The following is a 14,026-nucleotide window of genomic DNA, read 5'->3' on the forward strand; positions in this document are numbered from 1 at the left end:
GGGAGGACTCTGGCAAAACTTTCGGAGGTGAGAAGAGCAGCAGAATCTTGCTTAAGAGCCATTAACTAGATCTTTTGGAAAAATATTCTATATTTCCACATTTGAAAAACATTCCACTGAAGACTATAAATACATATATATATATATATGTTTATGTATGTGTTACTGTTCTGTTTTTATTTAAGATTGTATTTTCTGTGCTGTCCAACCAGTATCTCTGTTTTGTGCAGCTGCTACTTAAATAGTCATTTTGGCATTATACAGAATTACATAATTATATGTGCTTTAAGCAAAAGTGCAAATAGTCCCACTTAACACCTAATCATGTGATATCTGTTGTGAAATGCTGGTGGAGGAGCCAATAGATATGACTGTTACTTTGCTATTAGCTCTGGTTCTTTGGAGGCGAGTATGGACTGCAGCTGGAATTTGGCATAGATGGAAGAGGGATTATGTGATAGTGGGAGCCTGAGTGTATTGTATATAGAAACATTCCTTCCTCGACGAGTTTCTGTGGTGTGTAATACTCTGAGTAGGACATTGGTGTTAAACAGTCTTCCAGATTTTGAAATACTCCATGATTTTTTTTGCAGTTCATTCACAACTGTGTGTCTGCTTTGGTTTCAGACCCGCTTGAGTTCTCCAACAGAAGACAGTAACATGACACAAATGGTAGCACAAGGCTCTTACTGTTCCATTCAATAAGTGAGTCTCTGTGGACGGATTATAACTCCCAAAATGTTGCAAAGAGAGGTAAGAATGATCGTATAGCACTGAAAATGTTAGTTCATTCCAAAGCCAGCAAGTTTTCATTCCTTTGAATCCTTCCCCTTCAAGGTATGGCACTCTTTGTGACCCTTTGGAAATGTATGGAAAAATCAATAAGAAAGATTATTTTATTGTCATTGGGAAATAATCTTTCTTTTTCAGTAATTTTAAGTAAGTTTTATAATGATGGACATTGAATTGGGAATCACCATCTGAAAAACTTGGTCATGTCCTTTGATATGTAAGCTCTTCATATGAAATTCAAATGAAAGGGGAGAACATAAACTGATCAAGAAGTTGCAAAGTAGACATACAGACAGTTCTAAAGCTTTTCAAAACTCACACTTGTCTCTTCCTATTTTAAACATTTTTTTTTTCTTCCAAAAGCCAAATAATTGTGGCTTTTGCATCTGAACACCTTTGCATATATAGTGTCAAAATGTGCTTGTATATTTGTTTCAGAAAATTCAATTTATTAGAGCTTTAGTCCCTGATCCTCATCTTGCATTACCTTTACTCCTGACACATCAAAGTACAATTGAGATGAGACTCAGATTATAGTGGTATACCAAAATGTTCCCATGGAAAAAAAAAATAATAAAAAAATCCTGTTCTGAAAGAGTGTGGAAGATTCTAGCTGCAGCCTTTTAAAAAATTTGGCCCTATGTATTGGGTTGCCAGAGAGGCAAGTATTTCTCCTGCAGATGGGCTGGAATTAGTATAACATGAAATAATGTCAATGATAACGGTAAGAGGATTAAACAGCAGTTCTGATGTTATTGAATGGTTTGCAGGGACCATATTAAACAGCCACATCAGTCCACAGGTCAGCCCTGCAGTTCTTCTACTGAGCAAACACAAATGTGGAGTTCCCTTTCATGGTCATCATTTCATCCCTTTGACATATCTTAGACTCTTGGGACTCAGTGGTATATTTACAGCCTGAACATTAAAGATTCCCTTTTTTAGACTCTTAGTGGACACCAATGTTTAAATTGGTAGTAACAGGAAAGAGCAGGGACACTGGTGATGGTCTCCAGTGCAATACAAGCAAGTAAGGGAAAAATTAAGCTGCTGGAAAGTTCCCTGATGGGGAGCTTGATGGACTTTTTCAGTTGCTGACAAAAATTCTCCTTAAGGATCCAGTCAGTTTTAAATCTCTTTTTCTTCTGGGTTGATCTTCCCTGCATTTTGCCAAAGCAGACTGTGAAGTTGCAGTGGTTGAATTTCACAAGGCTAGAGGACTTCGGCTCATGTCAGTGCTGCCAGGCCTCTGTGCTTGTTCAAAGTTTGTGTAGGTCTGCTGGGACTACAAATTGGCCAGAAGAAATTGAGGGAACAGTGTGTCTTACGATATTCCTGTTCCTTTTCTATTCCAAGAGAAACTTTGGCAGTTCTTTAACATTTTCCTCAGTTTTTTGTTCGTCTGAAAGCAGGAGTCAGAAATGAAGAAAACAAATAAAGCAACTATGTGATAAGCAGCTTCCTTTTTTTTTTTTTTTTTTTTCTTTGTATAAACGCATGCATGCATATAGTAAGGAAACAAGAGGACAGATTTTTTTTATTTTTTTTATCTGAATGGTATTACCTGGCTCAGTCCTGCAGCTTTCAAATAATGATATAAATACAGCTAAGCTACGTGTGAATGTAGCATTACTGAAAGTAAAGGTTATTGACAAAGAGTTCTTGTAGAAAGGAGAAGATAAATCAGCTGATAAATTACAGAGCCCTTGGTCAATAATTGTTTAATATGACACAAATTTTAAGTGAAATTTACAGCACACAACCACTCCACATGTAGCCACTTCTTCCTGCAAGATGAAATAAACATGCAACCAGACAGCATAGCAATGAATTACACTCAACCTCAGAAATGTTTTAGCATGTCTCCAAGAGTGGCTGCCTGCTTCAGTGATGGATTATAACTTAGCATGGGATCCCACAGGCATGGCAAGGTATTTATGTAGTGTTCTGATTGCTCAGACACTTGGAACAAATGTATAGCCAGTGCTAACAGGAATCAGAGTATCACTATCTCCCACTTTATTTCATTTATTTATATTTAGCAAGTGCTGGAATACTGCAAGCCACCAAGCACAACTGTAGCTGGAATATGGTTTCCAAAGCTTATTCACAGTAGCTCATATTCACAGTGGGTAATGGTATATTACTCCATAAGTAGTTCCATCGATTTCAGGGGGTCCATTAGTAGAAAGAGGTGCTATTCTGTGTAGCTGCGTATATCTCAATTTGGTCCCATGTCTGAGATATAGAAAGAGCTCGTTTACTGTTCTGTTTTTAAATGCATGAACAGTTTGAAAAAAACCTACACCTGGTCCTCACCAAAAGACTAATAATATTGCAAAATACTAATGAGGTAGGTAGGGAGCTGGTTTTGCAATATTTCAGTGCTTTGCAGAAAACAATGCTACATGCTCTTTAGTTGGTATGTAGACAGATCTGCATCCCACGTGCTGTTTTCAGCTCTGGACTTAAACCGATCCAAAATTTCAAAGAGAAAAGTAAAAGCTGATATTCACATCAGTAGCAAAGAACATCAGGTGATGTTGATTTAAAGAAAACATTAATCAATCCAGATTTGCTTGGAACTGGGCCCAGGTTCACTCAACAGGTTGGTGAACCTTAGCAAATCTTTCTATGAATCTGTTTTGTGTTTTGACTTCGTAACATGATCTGAAATCATCTGAGTTTCATGTGATTTTGTTGAGCACATTTTGGAATGCTCGCAGGGGGTGAATCCAGGGAAACACAGAGATGCTGTATTTTGCATGATGCGTTAAGGTAAGCTGTATTTCACTCTTACTGACACTCCTTGATACCAAATGGAAGAATGGTGTTGATGCTGTCCGTGCAATTTTAAAAGAGGAGACAATCACTATCTGTCAACATTCCTGTGTCTACGGTAGTCTTTGATTCAGAGCCAAGAGACAGTTTTCAAATTGTATCCTAAATGATGGTAGCATACATTTTGGACTGTTATTTTCCCCCCTGTTTTTGGTAAATGTCAGAATTTTTACTGCATAGACAGATACTGGAGTTCTGAGGAGGATGTTAAGTTTTTTGATGTATACTGGTTTAAAGATATTATGTAGTGCTAGAAAAGATTAAGATTTTATTGTAAGCCTGTGGATAAACAACTTGCGTTTTAACTTTGTTCTGTTTGCATCTGACTTCATAAATAGATGTACACAACCTCCATAGCTGAATATGAAGTATTTAAGGTCCATCTACCTCGATCAGGTCAAAAATATGATGAGGTGGCATTTTCTATTCATTTTATTTCTTGTCCGAGCTAGAGCCCAGAGCAATAGAGATGTGATACACTCAACACAAGAAGCAAAATCTGGTTCATCAGAGCGTGCCAATTTTTTGATTCAGTTTCAGAGTGAGCAACAGAATCATTTTTCTAGAGTTGGGATCTTGGAGAGAAAGGCTGATAGGAGGAGCTGTTATTTTTTTTACACTGTTTTATGGCCTCATAATTGAGATACATTTGTAGATCAGTATTATGAGAGGTGGCCTAGGGAAGAGGAGCAGGAGGGTTCGTGGAGGATGGGTCAGTGAGTGTAGCTTAGTGTCCTAGCATATATACAAGGTCAAACTAGGTAGTTTAATGGTATTTTCTGGCCTTAAACCTGAGAAATCTCTGAAGAGGGAAAAATCAGTCTGCAAAGGTAGAAATTAGGAAAAAATGTAACAGGCCACAGCATCCTTTAATGCCCCTGAGGTTCTGCCCCTCATAACCCATCAGACAGACTGTGCCATAGCCAGATTGAATTGTCCTGTCAGTACACTTAGAAGTACAGTAGGAAGGAAAAACAGTTTGCCAATTGTACTCAAGCTGAAGCTGACATCTTTATTTTCCTCTAAAAGAGTTGTGTTTGCACCCGCTTGTATCACTGCATTTTTCCACTAAGGTTGTCTGACTTATTTAACTTGACACACAGAGCACCCCTCAGAGGTCTTTGAGATTCAAACCAACATTGGAAGTGACAGCCCAGATAACGTAGGTAATCATATCGGACCTTGTGGGACTGCACTGACTACTTTTTAATTGATAATTCCAAGTTTCTGTAATAAATTTATTTCTTAATTATATTCACCATGTCATACACGGTAGCTAATGATTACCACTCGTTTAAGTTTGCAGCCTAGAAGACATGCTCCTCCCCAGCATGTAATCATGATTTTCCTTCTAAATTAAGATTTTCTGAGAAAGGAAATGAACAAAAGCTGCACATTAAATCCACTTCCTCCCAAATAAAGGAAGGTAAATTTTAGGTACTAAATTAGATAAGTGATTTTAATTAGCTGATCATTTCAGAAGGATCATAAAACATTTATATAACACTGAAGTTATGTATATTTAAGCAGTTTTATAGAGAATTAAAGTCTTAAATGGTAAATTTAAAATGTAAATACAAAAGTCGATGGAGGAATGTTAATTGCTTTTTCTAAGTTTCTCACATAGGCTGGGATGTTACGAGAGGTATCAAGAATTACAGTCATAGTAATAATGTGCCCAATCCAAAGCTTATTGAAGTCCTTGGAATTTTTCCATGGATTTTAGCAGCCATTGTATCAAAACAACAAATGCCTTTAACTGTCCAACTTACAGTGAAAGTTGTGTGACTAAATTATATCTGTGATGTCAATATTCTAAAATAACCATGTATTTCTACTTAAGCTTCCTTTTAGAAGCCAAGAAATTTAAGCTGACCTTACAAACTTACCCAGAACCCTTTGAAAAAAGTAAAAATACCTTGGCAGGTAGTTTGCATCAGAAGAAATGCTTACATACCAGGAGAAGCTGTTATGTTTGGGCAATAAAACATGTCAACAAATTGGGTTATTGTGAATATGAAATCTCACCTGTCCATACCTCACTAATACTTTTACATTATTTTTTTATTCAAATAGATCGAATCAAAACTTAATTTTACAGTTTAGTTAGTCACAATGTTTGAAACTTATAAATTAAAATCAGGGATAGTAAGGCTGAAAAATCATGATATGTGCATTTGTGTAAGTTCCTCATTTTAATTCTCCTGGAAATGAATATCCCATTGGAAAGAGGAGCTCAGAAAGGGGACAGCAGCAGGTTACCTTGATCCCCTGCAACTATTTGCTCTTCTGGGAGAGCACAAAAGAAGCAGGACCACATCTCCTCCTCCTCACCACCATGCAAGCATTTTACTCCACGTAGATGTAAGAATGCAGGGAACAGATGTGTTAAGAGCACAGTAGTCTCCTGTGCCCAAGGGAAAAATCACAAAGAAACAATTTTTTCTTCAGAAAAGATCCCCCCCCCCCTCCCCGAAATGATTTATTTCAGAATTTCGTAGTAGATCACAAAGTGCAATGTTTGTTTTCATCTTGTCAGTGCTGAGATGAATTTGATTGCCTTTTCTAGTGGAAAGCAGAGGGCTGTGCCAGCTCCGTGGCCGGCAGCCTCGGCGGTGCACGGCCTACAGGTGCGCGGCCTACAGGTGCTGTCTGCCAGCGGCCTGCTAGGGCCCTGCCCAGCCTCAGGGGCTGGGGAGAGGCGTGTGCTCCTGGTTCAGGGCTTGTGGAGAAGCCACCCTACAGGCCCGGCAGAAGCACTACGTGAGGGTAGAAGTGAAGCCAGTGTAAACACAGTCTTCCCTATTTCTTCAAAGCGTGTAACATCCCCGTTGCGCACCGTCCGAGGCACGTGAGCTAGGGCTTTCCTCCGCCTGTTCCTTCAGCTGTTGAACGGGGACATTATTATGCTCTTGTCTTGGATGCTGAGGGGGTTAATTAATTATGTGCATGAAACCCTTTGAGATTCTCAGATGAAAGGTGGCTTTAGAATTGTTAGGTGTTATTATAAGAAAAAAGAATGATTTTATTGCTTCATGTTAATGGTTAACATCTGCACCACAAAACCTGCTTGATCACATAAAGATTCTACTAAGCATTTAATCCTAATTTGCAGGCTGATGCATATTCATTTTATTTAGAAGATTAATTTAGTCATCAAAGGTTAATCTGCCTCGGGTTTGTAATTAGACAGAGCGGTGACTTGGCGTCTCTGGGCTCACCCAGGTTGCACTGGGGTTTTGGAGTGGGCAGGGCTGTAACTGTCACCAATTTTCACTTCCAGCTAGCACTCAGAGAAGACTTAATTTTTGAAAGTAAATGGTGAGTGCTAAAAGCCCCGGCCAGTTCGAAGATGAAAACAGAAAAGAGAAATGCAGGCAGATGAACAACCCACTTCGTGAATTTCAGAATGCTGGTTTAATTCATCCCCTGGCAGGCATACTCAGTGAAATGTCAGAGGATTAAGCGAGTGTTTTTGTATGTATATGTAAAAATTTTTAACAGATTTCATACTGCTTTGCTGCATGAGTCCTGCCCCTCTTTCAATGTTGCTGATTAGCAGTGTGCAGAAGGATTCTGAGATGAAAGATTGGGAGGTTTTCTGCTTGAAATCTCAGATTTTAACTTTTAGCTGATGCGACGTTGTTAGAAGGCTATACAATACATCCTGTAGCTGCTTGTCCCTCTGAAAATTAAGCCTTTTGTGCTCAAGGCTGACTTCTTTAATGAAAAGTCACTTAAGAAAATGTGGTCCTTATGGAGAACAAAAATAATGTTTCCTTTGCAGGTACACCAGAAGGCATCTTTAATTACTGTTTATAAAGCTGGCTATTACTTAAGTGTGAAGAATTATTAGTGGCATTGTGTTGTCTTTTGAAGTAAGGAAGAACAGTTGCTTCTTCTTTGTCATGTCCTCACCTCTCCCCTGCTGCAAAGCAGTTGGAGGAGTGTGATATAACAGGGTGTGTACCGCAGGATGCTGGGCTTTAGAGACGTCATTAGGTAGCGAGATCCCACTGCAAACACAGGCAGGATGCTGGGAGGCCAGTGTGACATGGAACGTGCTCATCTGTACTGTGCTAGCGTGTCTGTGGCGATGCTGTGAGCAGGGAGAGGATTTTCAAACAGTACCTGTGTGACTTGGGGATCCAGCTCACAGCAGGTTGGATGGGGGAGTTTTAGCGTAGTAGATAAGACTGGGAAATTGCAGGTGAAAAACTTGCAAATTTTCAGTTTGCCCTAAAAAAATTGTTCTACCCCATGTAAAATCAATACATGCTGGAAAATAAGTACTATAAATGTAAATCACGATACTAGAATTTAGGAAGTTGGCAAACTTTTTACGTTTCAGTGCAGCTTGGCTTTGACTGGGTTCAGAATCCAGATTCTAGGGAGTTACTGCTTTTTTTTTTCCCCCGCACAGTTCTCACATCTCTGTTATGATTTGCCAGATTTCCCCTCCTCTTTCTGGTGCAGAACCTCAAGAGCATCCAAGAAGGGATTTTGGAGGCCATAAACAGTTCTTAATTGAGAACAGCCCCAAATCAAGTTAAGTGCCAGCTTGACTATCGGAATGTAAATGAAACTCTTTTATTAAAGCATTGTATCTTAATTATTATGAGAACAAGTGGCCTAACATGAGAAAGCTTTTAACATAGCAGCTATTTTCTTGAGAGCTGGTAGGTTGATTCTGAGTGGATGGTTACAGCTATGGCTTCTTGTCTTTTCTGCTTTCATTTTTACTTGTTCTGATGATGGTTTACTGGCTTTCATTTGGACTTGAGGTGAACTTCCAGCTCGCTGATAAACTGAGATTGGTTGAGCTACTGCACCTGAGGCCTGTTGTGAAAAGCAGATTTCCTATTTCCAGTTTAAAAGGCTGGAGAAGTTTTCTTCGTGTTTTGAAGGAAGTTAAAAGTGTTTTGGATTGATGATTTGCAAAGCTAGGACATGTTGCTGGGTGACCCATTACTTGTCAACTGTAAATACTTGTCACTTTGCTCTTTACAGCAAAGATAGCCAGCCATGCAATGAGAGTACATGATTGCCATTCACTACAGCGACTGAAAACAAAAAGAAAAAAGAAGGCAGGAATACATGTCACTGTAAGCAAGTATTGAAAAACAGTGTTAGTTACTGTTATATGGTTCAAGCCTTTCTCTTCTAGCTAAGAAACTGGGAGTGGAATAATCACACACGTTTGCCACAGGTTTTAGACTGCTTCTGCTAACTTAGTCGTGTACTCAACCTGAGCCTTTAGTGTCTTCACTTGCATCTTAATTTTGAGTTGATTTGTATGAACTGCAGATAGGTACCACTAAAATGTGGATTGTGAGCTTCATCTGTCATCCCTGCTGCTATATCATTGACTTCAGTGAGCTTCCAGAGGAATGAGTTTGGCTGCAAGAGGATGTGAACTGTCAAGAAGACAAACCTCTTCGTCATCCATTTGAAATATTTGTGGGAAAGAATATCCTAAATATTTAGCAGGTTGTGTAATTTGAGAGGCAACACGTTTTTTTTTTTTCCTCCCTACCTTTCCATTTTCTTTATTTAATAAAGGAAAACCTTGCCTTAGGCCTAGTGTGCTTATGACGGGGAAAAAATATCTGCCAGAATCTCCATTATTGCTCAGGCCTGTATATATTGTTATTGCTCTTGTATTTGTAATAGCAAAAGGTGACTACTCCTCTTAAGAAAAATTCCGTTTGCAGAAAAATGCCCTCTTCCCTGCACCTTTCAAACCCAGCACACCAAATAAGAAGTCCAGGAGGGTATATGTTTGTAAAGTGAATGCAGCAGCACTCATAGCAGTGTATGTGTAAGGACTGGACCTACACGCTGGGCATGCAGTGATGTGCCTGGGTGATGCATGTCTTAGAATCAGGAGGTAGCAGAGAAGTCATAAAGCCAGTTCATCTTCCTCTCCCTTGCACTGTTTTGGAAGTAAGCAAAGCCACACAGACAGTCCTCTTGGGGTGCCAGTCAAATCTACCACATCCCACCCTCGCTTTGGGTGGACAGAAGCCCTAACGTGGATCGTCAGTGCTGCAAACTTCAGACATCCCCACAAAGGTCCCCTATTTCAGCACTTAGTAAAGACAGCCAACAGATTGCTTGCGTCAACCAGCTACAAAGATCTTGCCCCTTCATATTTTGACTACAGGGAGCTGCAATGAGTCAGGCTTGGGTGGAGGGGGGAGATCCTCCACCCAGATTGCTAGCTCAAGCTTGCCACTGGTTTATCTTGTGCTCTTAGGCAACGTGTTAAGTTCTACTTCTGGAAGACCTTGGGGTTAAAATCTTAAAGCAAAAGTGCAGAACATCACAAGTACATATTAATGGCCAACAGCTACCTGTTGAATTTTTGTATGTACTAGGACCCTGATAGACACCCCCATCTGTTAACTGAGGTGTTTCACACTTGATCCATTAAAAGGTGTGGCACAACACTCATGAATTCTGCTGAGCATGGGCAATATTGTCACTGCTCTCAGTGGAGCCATTCAATATGTGTGCATAATGGCAAGTTCCCAGTGTATATGTAAACATACATGTTTAGGCATCATTGGATTTGCATAGTGCTGTCCACAAAAGTCAACATTTTAAGGCTTTTAAAGCATGCTTAGCATTCCTCCTTTGTGCTTGACAATTCTGAGGCAGACTCTTGTTGACTGGGATCATCTAGGCTGTAGGTCCCTGGCGCTGGTATAGTTCTCTCAAATGAGTTGATTACGGTTCCAAGACCGGTTGCTGGTACCTTCAAAGGATGAGAAACCAGCACCTCCTTGGGCTGGCAAGGCTTCTGTGCAACTGAGTGCTTCTCTTTCCCAGCAGAAAGGACCGTGCCTTCTGCCTTTGCCCTTGCCTAAGGGTGAGTCGTCTTTATTACAGTTCCCCTATGGGCACAGGAAGTCATATTATATAAGAAATCATTTTGCAACCCTATTTCTACTAATCATTGCCACTCCCACCATAATAACAGACAGATGCAATATTCACGATTCATGTTTCCATTATTTTTCTGCTATGGTTTGCATGTGTTTTCCATTTAATTGCAGTATATGAATTTCTGCTCTCTCATTTTTTCCCTTCTCACATTCAAAGTTGAATTTGATATCTGTGATATATAGATAGGCCTGTGGTAAATCATTTGATGCACTTTACACTCTTCAGGCTGAGTCTCTGCAAATCTCTTAAGTGCTCTGAACGTTTTCCAGTTTTGTTTGTAATGCAACAGTATCTGGGATACTATTGTAATATCTGCACAAGACAGAAGAGTAGCACAAGCATTTAAAGACCTTTGCTTAACAACAGCAACAATGCCAAAAACGATCGTAACCATTTATACTTTTCAGAGAACTCTTTGCACTATTATATCTCAAAACAAATTGCAAAGGACTTTGCAGAGGAAGAAAACTGAGGTGCAATACTATGAGATGACCTGGATACTACCAACAGAGTAGTGACAGTCCTCAAATAGAAACCAGATTTTTGTGACTGATCTACTCAATGGGAAGTATGATTCAAAATAATTTATACGGGAAGAACTTGTGGTGTGCTACTTGTCAGATTCTTTCTTTACCAACATGTATCACTGCGTTTGTATTGAGCATGCTGTAAAACTTGAGAAAGGAAATTTCAGGTCAAGTTTTATATGGAAGAAGCCAGCTAAAATAGAGAGGTACAGAATTTTCAGAGGGCCTTTAGTAAATGCTTATTCATGCAATATTTTAAAATGAATTATTGGAAATATTACTAACAGTGGGTTCTGCCTCCTTCTCTCCTTTCAGGGTAGAAAGAGTGGAATTATGCTCCCAGGAAGAAAAATCCAGAGTAAGAGCACAGGTTTAATGGACATACTTTGGATTTACACCAGCATCCTGAAAGCAGAATCGTCCCCCGTAGGTGTGGCAGTATCACCGTAGCTTTCTCCAGGTAATACACAACCCTTGTTTTTTTCTGAGTGGAATCATTTCTGATTGCAATGACTTCTACGGATCCATTCACTGTGTAAATGACACACTTAAAAAAAATAATGCGTGAATGCCCACTTAGTTTTCACAACTGCCCACAAAGGTTGTGAAGGCTTGATATACTCTATTGAGTAAATAACCATAAATAAGACAGGCTGTTAAAAATCTTTAACTATGCATTATGCCATTAAACGATACTGTTTGGAAAGAGCTGTGGTGTTTGGGAAAAATTATACATGTTTTTAACAACTGTCCAAATATATATTTACACATACTTTCAGATGTACACAAAGCTATCTCTACAGCAACTCTTGGGGCCCTAAAAGTTTTATTCAGCATTCTTTGAGTATAGTGTTTTTAGTAGCTTAATCACCACAAGGAGAGAGAGGTGGCAGCTAATCATAGGGAGAAATGCTGATTTCAACAGAGCAAGAATATGAGGATGTCTTTGAACCTAAAGGTTAGGACCTGCAAAGTCACTTGTAGCTTACTTCTCCCACAACCTTCAGCAGCAAATGGCAAAATATTGATAAGGGATGTATGTAACATACTTCTGTAATGAGTGGACATACATTTCTAGATCATACAGGTTTTTAATACCTGGTTGTTCAACCAGGTTAGTAAAGAGGTTTTCTTTTTTGCTATCCTATGTCAGTTCTAGCTGGAACTAAAGCTATTATCACTGTTTTATGTATTTATTTATTTGTTATGTGTATGTCATCTATAATGCAGATATTTTGTGTTTCTGGGTTCCCTAGACTCAGAATATTGGAGATATTCGGTGTCCTAATTCCTATTCAGTCCAGGAGCAGCAGAATCTCTGGTCTTCTTCTGGCTTTGTTGTTTAACATGGATATGGTTTGTTACTTGAAAGACAAAATTTCTTCAGATAAGGAACTTCAGAGCAGGGACCTTGCTTTCCTGCTTGCCTGTGATGTTATCGAGCAATAATCCTTGTTAAGTAAGGATGAATGTTCAAACATGATCAGGCTGGTGAAATATCTTTTTGGCTGCAGAGGAGATCTGGCAGAGTCTCCCTCCGCCTTTGGATCACTTTGTAGATCTTACTTTCACTGGCCAGTTTACTTCTGAGTGGGGTGAGGGTTTGTGTGTAGGGTCATCAGCTTCTCCCTACTGCTGAAACACATGAGGCACCACCTCAGACTGAGATCTTACCTGCATCTATCTGAGAGTAATGCTCTACAAAGACATGTTTTAATTGTAAAGCTCTAGAACCAAGTTCTCTGAATCTGTGTCAGCTGAAAAGGTGTTTTGGATTTCACCAGATTGTTTTATTGCATGCTAGAGAGCTCCTGTATTAAGAAGACTTGTCTTAAGCAATCCTCGTAGCATTCCTGTGAGAGGTGGTTACATTTTAAATATGGTAAGTCAATCTGTCCTCCACCTCTCATGGGCAACCTGATCAGGCCCCATGGGGCAAAGTTAATAGAGTCTTGCAATATCTAAAATGCCCCTTTACAAGCGACACCATTCACTTTTGGGTTGTGGTACTCATTTGCTAATTCCTGTCTCCTTGCAAAATGTTTGAGGTAGTTCTCCGGGACTCTGATTTCTCCGTTTGACTTGTTAGGAATGAACATGGCCCTGTGTTTTTGGACAGTTGTCAATTTAACCAATTAAAAGAACGTCTTTGGATAGTTATCAGAAGCTGGAGCTGAAAACATGTTTGCAATTACTGATGACATAGCTGTTTCTATTTGCTGCTCTCTCTTTTAATTCCAGAAAGTGATATTTTTTTTGGCAGTAGATATGAGAAAATATGTCACTGTGTATAATTACAAAATGCTGTTCATTTCTGTCTTGTAACTGTGGGGGGTTAGTTGGTACAATACATTTGGTTCGTTCTTGGCTCACTCAGCTGCATGACACACTCTTAAGTATATTATTAATTATCGTGTTAATATTCATTACCATGTTAATTTCCATGGGATCATATAATTCTACATGCCTCTAAATTGACGTTCAAGTGTATATGCAAGCATGAAAAACACTGAATGATGTCCTAGGCGTTTCTACTAAGCCTTAAATAAAATCATATCCCATACCTTCTCCTCTAGGAGAATGGTTTTGTTTTTTTAAAGAGACTTTAACCCCACCATGATATTTGCTACAAAACAAGGTTCATCCCTGTGAATGGGCTTTGCACAGAGCTGCTTCAAATATTCCTTGTGCTTTCAGCCAGATTCTGAATACAAATCCTCAGCACTAGCTTTACTTCAATTCCTAGATTGCATCTGCCACCTCATCAGAGCAATCGGACTGTTGAACACTAAAGAAACTGTATAATATTTCTGGTGGCTTGTATTTTTCACTTGATATGTAACAAATATGTGAATAATGGCTCTATAAGAATCTGTGAATTTTTCAGTAGATAGCAAATCGTTTTGCAAGAGAGA

Source organism: Cygnus atratus, chromosome 12 (genome assembly GCF_013377495.2).
Source record: "Cygnus atratus isolate AKBS03 ecotype Queensland, Australia chromosome 12, CAtr_DNAZoo_HiC_assembly, whole genome shotgun sequence".
Taxonomy (NCBI): Eukaryota; Metazoa; Chordata; class Aves; order Anseriformes; family Anatidae; genus Cygnus; species Cygnus atratus.